Here is a 12,052-nt window from a genome sequence, read left to right as displayed (position 1 = left end):
TAAAATGATTGGATCGATGAAAAATCTAGATGGTCACGTAAGCAATCAGCAATATTATAAACATTAAAAATACCATCCGTTAGACGCGTTATTTGAAAATATATATGCGAATAAAATAACAATGCTACATGAACGAAGCGATATCAAGTTATCTGATCATTTTTCGCAAAATAACGAATTTGATAATTACTCTGTGCATAAATACGATGTGTCCGTGTAAATTACACGACTCTACTCGTATTTTATTCATATTTTTTGCAATATTATTACAATAAGCGAATCCTAAAAACAGTCTCTTGCGAGAGAATTTGTTCATTTTCCCGTTAATTAAATCCATCGTCGATTTCATACGATAATATTTCACGTTTCAGGACATTTTGCACGCTGTCGAAGCCACCGACGGAAGATGCCGCCTGGCGATCGTCTCGGGACGTGAGTGAGAAGTTTCATATTGACGAAGTGCCGATCGGCCACGGGTTCTGAGGGTCCACAACACTTTCACAACCACGGAGGACACTAACAACAATATGTCTTACCTCGCTCTGGACTCCAACGCCTGGCAGGTAAGTGTCAAATTCAGTTTTCACCTGTATTTCCATCGGAAAGCGAGTTAGAACAGAGGCAATCGAGCCGTTGGATATCCACGTTACACCGTGCCAAACAAATTGCTTGGCAAATGCAAATAACGAATCGTGTAAACGTAACGCGAGATACAACGTTAAACCATTTTATTCATTTCCCAGCGAATTTATATTTATATTTTTATCGACTTCGTTTAGCAGATAGTAGATTACTTTCCAGCGGAAATTCCGATAATTTTTACACACGGGAACGTAGCCAGTGTCAATCGCGCCCTTGACCAACCTGCTACCACCGGTCCGCTTGGACTGCGCGTTTTTCATCCACGATGAATACCCGAACGATTCGGCTTGCACGATTAATTTTCCGTTTCCGACACGCGTGAACCGTGGCAAAGTCAAGGGAAATGCTCGGCGAACGGTTGCGTGGAAAAGTTGACTTGGAATGATATGTAAATGCAATTACATCGTGTAAATACGTAGTTGCACGACGGACAGGGTAACGCGCGAAGCCGTGCCGTTTAATTCGCGGAAAGTGCAATAATTTAGATGGTAAATATTTGTTGACGAATAGATTGCTTTTATGGGCGTGTAGTTGTGCACGCGGTGGATTCGCGTTGTTCATTTTGCCGCGCGTTAGGAATCGCCGGCGTGTTGAAAATGCTAGTATAAAATGTCTAGTACGCGGACGCGTTTCGCAAGTAATATTCAGTTACTGTCCGCTGCAATTGAGATCGAATGTTAAATAGCCGAGATAAGGGGGCCAAATGAGCCTCGTATAATATGCTATTGTTGCGCGATAGAATTTGATGGAACTTGTAATACACGTAATCTCCTCAAACAATGTGGTTATAAACGGCGATAAGTTATTCAATGAACTGCAGTACGAGTAGGTTCCCATCCGAAGCCCTCTCTGAAGTTTTATATTGCTCAATCGCAGCATCGTTTTTCCAATATTTTTTTTTATTAATATCCCTGCATCCTTCGAGCGTGTACATCGTACAGAAGATACGTGGAAAATAGCAGCAGCTTTACCAAAAAATAAAATAACGTCGATGTCAAAGTCGCGCGTAATTTACGAGCATCCTACGATTCGCTGACCTTAGAGATACGCGAGCTGTTCCTGTACTCAAAATAAATTTCTATTTCTCGTTTTTCGCGGTTGGTCCATTTGGCAAGTGACCAGCTCGTGTACACATACATCGCTGAAAGGACGCTTTGGTTCCGTAGACGCCCCGATTCGCATTCTACTCGTTAATTTTCGGTGATCGAACTCGCGAGATGCATCCACTCCGGTTAAACTGGACATTCAATTTCACGGAGACGAAAACGAGACATTCGTCGGCTGTGAAAAAGCGACACAGCGGGGACGCGTCCTGGAACAGGATTTTTAAGATCGTCAGTCGCGTGCCCCAATTTCGGGTTATTACCATAAAGGAGAACTCGTGGTCGCGTCGAAGGCTCAGTCGGACGAGACGAGCCGGTGCGGCCTGTTACCTCAGGCATTCCTAATAAACGTCGCAGATCACCGGGGACAGATCAATCTTCTTCCGTGATCGCGCGACGATCATCGAGGTTCCTCCCCATTCATAAAGCAGCCAACCAGGCGTCAGATACGGATCGCGCCGCGACAACCGGGCTCCCTTTTCGCCGGTTAATTCTCCGTTGTAGTTGCAGTCATTATCCAGGCAAATTAGCGACGCTCGATTCGCGTTCCGACATTCCGTATGCGACAAGGGGAACGAGTTTGCGCGATTACGCCGGCGTAACGTTGAAAAACGACGCCGCGTGCAGAGGAGGTTAGGTAATCCGCGACGCGCGATTGTCGAGACCTGAGCTTCGTCTTCTGGATGAATCGCGGAACGGGTCAGGAGTTGCTTTGCTTTCCCGACATTGATAAGTTGGATATTTACATTAGAAAGTTGAGTCGTGCGTTTGATCCAGGTGTACCTTCGAGGGATACAGGCATATACTCTTTTCGTTGCACGTTGTTTACCGTTGGAGTTTCTTTCCAAGCAGTTGAGCTTCCCCGGTGTCGATATCGTTTCGATCACGCGAATTTTTATCGTCGTGGAATGCAACGGAATTATTAATTAACCTAGGATAGATGCTTTTCCGCAGAGTTTCGAAGTTATTTTAGCGAGTACGCGATAAATATTTGGAAGCGTTTAAACGGGTTAAGGAGGTTGGTACGCGATACGAGTAATCTCGGGGCAAAGCAGCTGCTATCGAATCAGAGGTGGTCCTGAAAAATTAATCGCACATGCCACACTTTCGCGTGGAAGAAACTTCTCGTGACGGTAAAAAGTTAATAGGATTGCGGGGAAACCTAAAAAAGGTCATTCGCGTGGTGAAAAACACGGGTAATCGTCGAGACATATTCGACACAGTATGGCGCGTATCAAGATTCCCCTTCGGTAGCCACGGAAATCACATAGCGACGGCAGGAAATGTAAGGCCTCAACCATAGCGGATAACGGAAACAAGTTTAGGCAGACTCGGTCCATATCGAATTATACTGTTAGAGAACTTCACTAGCTTTGCCTAGGTTGCCTAAAAGACGGTGGTTTTGGCGTTGTAACCATCTCTTCCGGTCCAGAGAATGCACAGTTAGAATTCACCTTTTGATGTTCCCCCTAATCCATTCTCGCGAAGATAGTGTTTCAATGCGAATTTCGCGTTAATTATTCCGTACGCAAATATTTTTAAACCTCGTACACCGTGTTTCCCTCGAATTTGTCGAACTTTATCGAAAAAATATTACACCTTTCGACACGCTGAAGAATTATCAACAAACCGGTCGTCCATTTTACATTTGCACACTTCTGGGTTAACAATCGCGAACAACTCGCGAAATCTCGTCGTAATTTTTGCTCCGTCTTTACTTGCAAATGGGGGGCCCTGTCTGGCCGTGGAAAAACCATGGAAACAAAACAGCGCGCGTCGGAAAACTGGATGAAAAGGAACATGGAGAAATAGAGAGGGGGGAGGATGAGCCTTGGAAGGGGGTAGTAGAGTATTTGCCCATTTTCCAATAAAGTATGATGCGTGCGCGTGGCAAAGGCGAGCGTCGGCTTGTGTCTTTGCTTGAAATAACAGGGGTGTACCGTAGGTGGAATTAATACTTTGGTCCCACGTGTCGGATTTGTTACTCCTTCTCTCTCGCCCCGACGTTCGTCACGTTCCGTCCTCGTCCTCGTCTGTTTGTCCGTCCGTGTCTTCCGCCGATCTTCCCCGATCGAATGGCCGCAAACGATAGGAAAAGCACGAAAGCGAGCGGTGTGCCCAGCGAACAACGTCCCAGCGATATTTCATCTATGTGGCCCCCGCGCGCGTGCACGCACGTGCATTCGTACACGCATGTGCTTTCGGCCAGGAATCAGAAGAGTTAAGAGGCTGAACCGCGGTTTCGTGTCCCCCGCATATTTGTCTTCGCCATCCACTCGACTTTCGCGCTCATGTTCGCGCGTTAAAACGGCCACTCGCGTCGCGGGGAAGCAGGGTGCGTGCCTCGGCTTCGATTAAGCGAACAACGGTCTCTCGGGTTTTACGATTTCCCTAGAATCCCTTTGACGGCCTGACAGCCACGATATAAATCGCCCCTCGCGCGTCGTGGAAACTCGTGTAAATCGTGCCTGCGTTTAAAGTCCACTCGTTGCCTTATTTCGCGTGCCCTGTTGTACCGAATTCCGGGGTCTTTCGTATAAATCGTTCGCTCTCCAGTATGAAATAGTCCCCGAGTTATATTCGCGATGGAAAATAATCTTTAAATATCAATTAACGTGTCGCGATCGATAGTTCGGTCTCGATTGGGGGCCGTAGAGAAGCAAAATTGTTTGCCGAACACCACCGTGAAGCGAACGTTTGCTTTCTGGATTGGTCGCTCGATTACTCCGATTATTTGTCTCTTCATCTTGGTCTAATGCGTGATTCACTGCTTTGCATGACGAACGAGGCAGGAACAGTTGGTGGCTACATCAAAAACCGGGCGCACTTCAAAGTTGCTCGATCCGTGGAGCAGCTCACGAGGCATCAGCGGAGAGGGTTGAGGGTGGTGGTCGGGTGGCTCGTTTGCGCGGCGAGCGGCGTAATGGAGGGTAAGAAAGAGAAGGAAGGGTGAACGAAAAATAAATGATACCCGAATTAGCGTAATCGTGTGATGGTTTCACGGGGGAGATCCTCGCGCACCGAACGGATATCACGAGGGACGAGAAATTGAATTTCGATTTCATTTCTGCCGTTTGACGTTTGCCGCCAAGCGGCCTCGCAGATTCGCAGATTATACCACTGCCAAAACTTTCCGGCAGAATCTTCGACGTTCGCGAAAACCATCGAATATAAGGATACTCGAGGTATTCGTCACCGATACCCCTTGGCTAACCCGATCGTTTCGTAATTTCCTTTCTCGCCTTCGATTTTCACAAAATCGCGAATTTCTAAATTCGTCGCGAGAGTCGATAACGCGAATGTGTACGTGGCATGTCTGTCGGGGCTCTAGTAGAACGAGATTCGTTGAAATGCTATTTATTTTGTACGAATGCAACGCAACCGGGGAAACACAGGGAGTCGGAGAGAGGGAGACATGTAGCGTAAACTAAGCTCGCTTTGTTAGCGTTCAAACTTCGATGCAGAGCGGAACCGGAATTCTCTAAAATGTACGTGGCTGATGTTCAGTAATTACAGTTCCACGGGCGAGTCACGTACGCAGCACGCCGCACGCAAAGGGTTGAATAAAAGATGACGAGCTGATGCTGGCCGAGCCACGGCGATGCCAAACATCCGTGATACCCCCTGAAAACGTTGGTTAACCCAGTGACAATGCGGAGAGCGAGGTCCATTGTCACCCCCATCGAGCACAAAGGGCTGTGGCACTTTGTTCATGCGCGCTTATGTACACCGAGCATGTCACGAGACACATTCCTGTATAATGCAAAAGGCAAATTCAGTTGCACGCGTTTCACGGTACGCTGCGATTCTTCGTCAGAGATAACATTCATGACTTTTCGCGTAAGCGCGTGGAACCGTCTGAGTAACGAGATGAGCGGGGCGAGAGTGGTGAAAATGTGGATCGCGGTGGAAAGTGATAAGCTGACGCGTCTCGAAAGGCGAAACGACTCGTAAACTGGTCGGCTTTCCGCGAATAAAACGAAACGGGATCGCGAGGAAAAGCGTCGTTTAACGCTAATCGCTTCCGGTTCGAACTTGGCGGCCATTGGGATCTATATAGACGGATGATGGATACGAGGATGAATCTCGCGAGCGATTAAACCGATTAAAACGATCGAAACGATCGAGGGAATTGGACGGGGAGAGAAAAGATGGCGGAAGAAAAAAAGTTAGGAGTTGTCACATACCTTCCGCGATAATAATTTTTCTAGACCGTTTTCATTTGGCACGGACGTCAGACGCGACGCGCCGTGATCAGTCAAGCGACGTCGGCTTGTGTTTTAGTCTTTAACCCGTTCTGCTTCCAGTAATTAAGACTGGAGCATAAAAAAAGAGAGAGCAAGAGAGGAAGGGACAAGGTGAGGGGAAGAGAGGGCGAAAGAGAGAAGCGAAAGTAGTCGGGAAGGGGTGTGAGAGGGGGGAAAGGAGAGGAAAAATAGAAGAGCGGGTGGGTAGTAGGTGGCATAGGGTGGATGGTGATAAAGGTGGAGCATCGAAGTGAAAGAAGAAGAGGAAAAGGGAGAAGGTGAACGCGGAGGCAGCGGCGGGGCAGGGAGGAGGGGAAGGGCAGGGTTGGTTGTACGATGACATGCTCCTTTGTTCTGCCCTTTTGCGGAAGACACCGTAGCGAGTAGCATTTGCAAGCACAAAGAGAAATAATGACTAGTCCAGTGTTCAACTAATATTTGCTTCCAACTTTTCCCGAGATTTTTTCTCCGAGAATGCTTCCCTTTGTCATTCGCGAGAGCCGGTAGACACGACGTTGACGACGCTGGCCCGGTTCGGCTTGTCAGAAAAGTGCTCCGCCGCCGTTCCGTGGGGGCGGATCATCGCGTCGTTGCAGAAAAACCGGCCTTAAGATGGCTAGTGCCACCGTCTCTGCTGTCGTCTTATGTACCACGGAACAAAGGATCATACTTTTGCTGGCTCGTTTCGCTTGGCCATGCCTCGTTTCGTCTTCTTCTTGCATATCTAACGGACAGCGCGTACTACGGCTCACTTTTTCGTTTGCCTTCTGCCATTTTTTCCTTCTGCTTTTACTTTTCTTCTTTCGTCTCTTCCACCCGAGGGATTAAAGAAACTTTCCTCCTCTTCTCCGGTGATTTGTTGCAATTCATTCGTTACCTGCTCGCAGCGTCCCGTTTTCCCTACCCGTCGTCGTAACTGCTAATTTGTTTTATCCAAAGTTGCTCTCCAACGCTTTGCGGATAATTCGAGGGTAAAGGCCAGGAGTTTAAGTCGCGAAAGTCACACGGCCACATTTCGCCGACCATTCCTTTCGTATTCTCTCCTTTCTCCGTCGTGGAGAAAGAAAACTTGAAATATCATTTACATCTTCGCCAGTGGCGAAACGGTGTAACGTTGAATTTCCGAGCTTTTTCATGGCGCAGGCACGGGCTCGCGAACTGTGCGTCGGTAGAAGGGTGACCATCGAATCCACCCTATATCTAGTTTAGTGGTCCTGGTTTTTCGAGGGTGGTAGTTGCTGGTCGCAATGGTGGTGGTGAAATCGAGTTAGCCAAATTAACCATGAAATAGACTCCCTCCGCCCTAGTGTCTGTCTATCTCGTCAGCCGTTCGTGTCGTTCGCATCGTTCCACGACCACTAACCAAAGCTAACCAGTCCCGCAGGGCTTTTTAGGGCCACTGCACGCAAAATTGAAGTATCGGGTCTAAAGAAAACGTAGGAAGCCTTCTGCGTAACGTTCGTCGGTATCACGGATAATCGGTGCTCTCTTCGATCGCACATCCTTAAACTTGGATCGAGCGAAACTAATATTTTTCCTCTTAATTTTAATCTCCCTTAACACGCGAGCTGGCCGTTACGAAACGAAACGTCTTATTCGCTCGTATCTGGATCCAGTGATCCTTTCGTTCTTCATTTTTCGCCGCGCTTTCTTTAAATAAGGAAACGTTGAAAATTTCTCGAGCAAAGCGCGTTACGTGTGCCAGGCGCGTACTCATCAAGGGAAATAATCGAATTTTTTACCATTTCCACGCTCTCGTTATTTAAACAAGCTCAAGGCTCGAGCACACGCGAAGATAATTCTAGCCTAAAGCCTTTGCAAATTGCCTCGCGAGGGAAAAAACATAACACGTGGTGTATAATTACCAACATCCTCCGCTTGTAACGCGCATCACTCTTTTCCAGGGGATTACGTATTTAAACGTTGGTTATCTTTAATTATTTCTGTAACTGTTAATTAGTCAAATGGCGACTACTTTATGTCGTGGGTTCCTCGCGGAGGGAAGAAAGTAAAAAACGGGGGAGGGGAAAAAAGGGAAAAAGGAAACGGAAAAAATAGAAAGAAAACATTTCTGCCCACGCAGTTCAAGAGCCCAAGTGAACATCTCCCTGGCTTGATTCATGAGCACGATGATCCCATTGACAAATAAGAAGGACGCGGGTCGGCCTTTTTCTCATTAGCGGCACTTTGAACTAACCCGCCCACGTTATGACAAACTAGATTAATTTTCTGTCCAAAAGGGACCGCCTTCCCGATCGTTTGTTACGAAATTTCGACTGTCAGAAATTGCCGCGACCGGTAATGGTAAAAAACTGGCGTTTAACCGATCGCGTCCGCAAAACAAAATTGATCCTGCGATTCAGAGCGATTCGTCGTCGACTCTTTTTTCCCATTTTTCTTTTTTTTCTTTTATTTTATTTTTCTCCGTATACGTACACACACACGCGCGCGCGCGCGCGCCTATGTTTTCTTCTTTTATTTATTTTTTTATTTTTTTTGTTGTTTTGTTTTGTTTTTTCCCGCTCGCTGTAACATTTGTACACGATCTCAATCGAGTTTTCCTCGTCGAACGTGATTGTTTCGATTCGACACGGTGCGCTGGTTGAAAAACTAACGTAAATTCAACGGCAACGTTTCGAGATGACAATTTTCATTCTCGAATTACGCGGGGGTATCGGGACGTGGGTAATCGAGTCGGTTCGCCCTGCTCTTTGCGTTCGATTACAAAAGGACTCGGAATATCGCGCGACGCCGGCGTATTGGTAAGAAATTTCATCAACATACGGCTTTTCGCGACCGTCCGCGTGGACGGTTAATTTTTTGAATTTTTCCTATCCGACGAAACGCGCAGCCAATAACAGGGACGTGCTCGAAACGCCGAGTAGCCGGGAATACGTTTAAACGACCCTGTCGCGCGTATTTCAGCCTTCTATATGCCAGCGTGTACGTACATCCGCCGTAACATTAATTAACTTTGCTCGGCCCTTATCGACGTATCGATGTAAGTGTAACGCGTACACGGACCGGCCGAGTGTGTGGAATGCGAATAGCGAGAATGGGTCCCCATAGCGATAATAAAGTCAGGTCAGGAACGCTGTAAAAGCGGGCCCACGGAGGGGGAGGACGTTTTCATTGTAAAAATCGAGATCCGGTTAAAAATATTCAAAGGTGGGAGCGATGGCCGGAGAGGGGTTTATAACTCACGTCAGGCAGGTAATTAGCCGCTTTTGCCCAGCTGTAATGGACCCGCTAAGGCACTAAGCGAGACCCTTAACTTATTTAAATGAACTGGTAACCCATGTCCATGTCCAACGTGAGCCAGACACGAGGCAATATAGAAAAACCATTTATAAGGGCACTATTCCGGATGCCTAAGATGCTTCTTTTCCTTTTGCTACACTTTCGACTCGCAGCCATCAGGCGATCTATTTTTTCGTGTCGACAGGTACGCAACAACGTGTACGCGCGCGGTCATCCTTATTGCTCCTTTTGCCCTCGATCAGCCAGCTTGCGCTTAGATAATCTCCTTGCTCGCGTTCCAGGCTTTTCAACCATCTTTGGCAACCATCCGAATCGCGTTTGTCCGAATTTCCCCCGATTAATTTACGATTTATCGACGGTCCGTGGAGGGAATAACGATCGACTCGCTTTCGTCGAACATCGTACGAATCGAATCTCGAATTCGCGTAGGTCGATGCACGAAAACGGTAGCGGCAAACGTTGGAGGCATTCGCCAGTCGATATCTCCTCGTCTTTAAACTGCGAGGAGTGCATTGATTTGTTTTCGATGGAATTTAGGGACGTGTCCAAAGGGCGAATATTGATTTTATGTTCGGCTGTAAAAGTGTGATTTGAATTTTGATTGCGGGCTGGGAGAGATCGCGTAACAGGATAGTGCACGCTTTGCCAGACACACAAGAGCCCTTCAACGAACGCTTACTCGACTAGAAAATTGAAGGAATACACGTTTTAAAGTGCCGAACTCGGAGACCGCCCGACCGAATAGGGCCACGCGTTTGAAAAGAAGAAAACGGGAATTTTAGCCCCGATTTCGAGACACGCGTTTTCCATACGCGTGATTAACGAACGGGAGGGAAAGAAATTTTTCCTTAATCCCGGAATATTAAATTTTTTCACGAAAATTGTTTATCCGTACGCCCGTTTCACGGGTACGCGATTCTTTTTCTAGCGCATGTGTATAATTCATGCAAATAACCGTTTCTTTCATCACGTTAATTATAATAATATCAAGTATACGCCGGGTTCCCGTTTTATTCTTTTTCCTGCGTCTGATTTAATATTCAGAATGTTTTATTTTACGCATTTTTAATACGCGAGTAAAAAAGACGCGACGGTCACGACGTAGGCGTTTTTCTAGGTGAATCATCTTAGTTTGATTACGATCTTCAGCGAGCCATAATTCGATAATGATACGAGGGCACAGATTTTATCGTAAAAGCATGCTAATTTCGCTTTTGTTGTAACCCAAGATGCCTATAATCTGTGGGAACATAAAAATAGAGATTAAAATATCATCATAGATCTCTTTTATTACGGGGGACGAGGGGGAGGGGGGCCGGAGCCCTAGTTTTCTTTTGTCAACTCACACTTCGTGATGATACGGCATTCGGGTTCCATCGCGGTCCCGTCGGTAATTATCCTCGAATTATAACGAGCTCGTCCTTTATAAAGGCAACAGCCATAATTCTAAATAATTAAAACGAAAATAACGAAAAGCCGGGAAGATGAAACACGGTTAATATCTCGTTCCCCATTTAAGATACGAATTTACCGAATATATACCGTTTTCTTCGTTTTTAATTATCCCCGCTTTGGAATAGCATCGGGTACCGCTTGTGTAACGCGAGGACAATTAAGAAACGTGGAAACAAGCCGTTTTATCGCGTTAACGATGGATTTCAAACGCGAGCAAAGATTCGCCCCGTTCCCGATGCTCGATTACGCCGGCAGAATATTATTTCACTTTGCGCTGTCGCTATAGCGGTTCGCGCGAGTCACCGTTCGTTACGATACCCAAGGCGTATTTCTGGTGCATCTGCATGCAAAGCTAATGCAAATAAACGCAACGCGTGTCCGAAACATCATTCCGCGCAAGGATGCCGCGTTTATGATGCGCGAGGCGTCTCGGTGCAATATCGTTAAACAAACTCATATCGCGGTCGAACTGCTAATTAATGTTGCTGTCCGGCATAATTTAACATGTCCGCATAATTTTTCCGTTCGACTGTTCCAATTTACTTTTTAATAAGTTTTAATAGTTCGTTATTGACGCACCGCAGCTGCGTATACTATTTCTTTTCATTAATAAAATTCGCGTGCCTCTTGTTTTTGCCAATATCTCCGATCTGGTTCCTTTTCATTTGCATACTAGTCCTCGGCGCGTTGTTTCGCGAGTTCGGAGGCGTAATCGATATCGATTAGCGAAAATTGATACGTCGAATACATCTTTATCCCTGAAACGCTTTATTCCGTGACAAATCGAGTCTTTCACCCCCTGTCTCTCGCTCCCTCGCCCTGGAAGATGCTGGAAACGATGCACCGTACCGAACGATTCGGAAAAATGGCCCCTTCCTGCCCCCCGAATCCTGGTTCCCTGTATACTTATCCGCGAATTCATCGCGCACTCGAGCCGGTAAATCTATTAAAAGCGGCATTTCGTGGAAGTCGTGATGCCCAAGTGAAAATCTGCTCTCTGGAGCATGCGTGGAGTTTGCCCGAGAGGGCCGGCTGAAACGGCCAGACGCAATGTCGTTAAACAAACTCGTAACACGGACGAACTAGCTGTTAATGTGATCATTCGCGGTTCGATCGGTGCACACCCATCTAATGATCCTTTCAAACACCTCACCTCCCTTAACCATCGGAACCCTTACAGTTTTTTCCGTGGCATCGGCCACCGCGTCCACCCTCTCTCTCTCCCTCCACTCGCTCGTTCGTCTCCTTTTGGCTCTCTTAATATCTCGTGGCTCCAATTAGTTCTGAACGTCGGACCGTCCGATTGTCCGTCCGTCTATCCTCGTGTCTGTCCATCCATTCCGT

The sequence above is a fragment of the Eufriesea mexicana genome, unplaced genomic scaffold (genome assembly GCF_001483705.2).
Source record: "Eufriesea mexicana isolate 0111107269 unplaced genomic scaffold, ASM148370v2 scaffold4744748102, whole genome shotgun sequence".
In the NCBI taxonomy this organism is placed as follows: domain Eukaryota; kingdom Metazoa; phylum Arthropoda; class Insecta; order Hymenoptera; family Apidae; genus Eufriesea; species Eufriesea mexicana.
The sequence above is the reverse complement of the archived record's forward strand: the minus strand, read 5'-3'. Positions refer to the sequence as shown.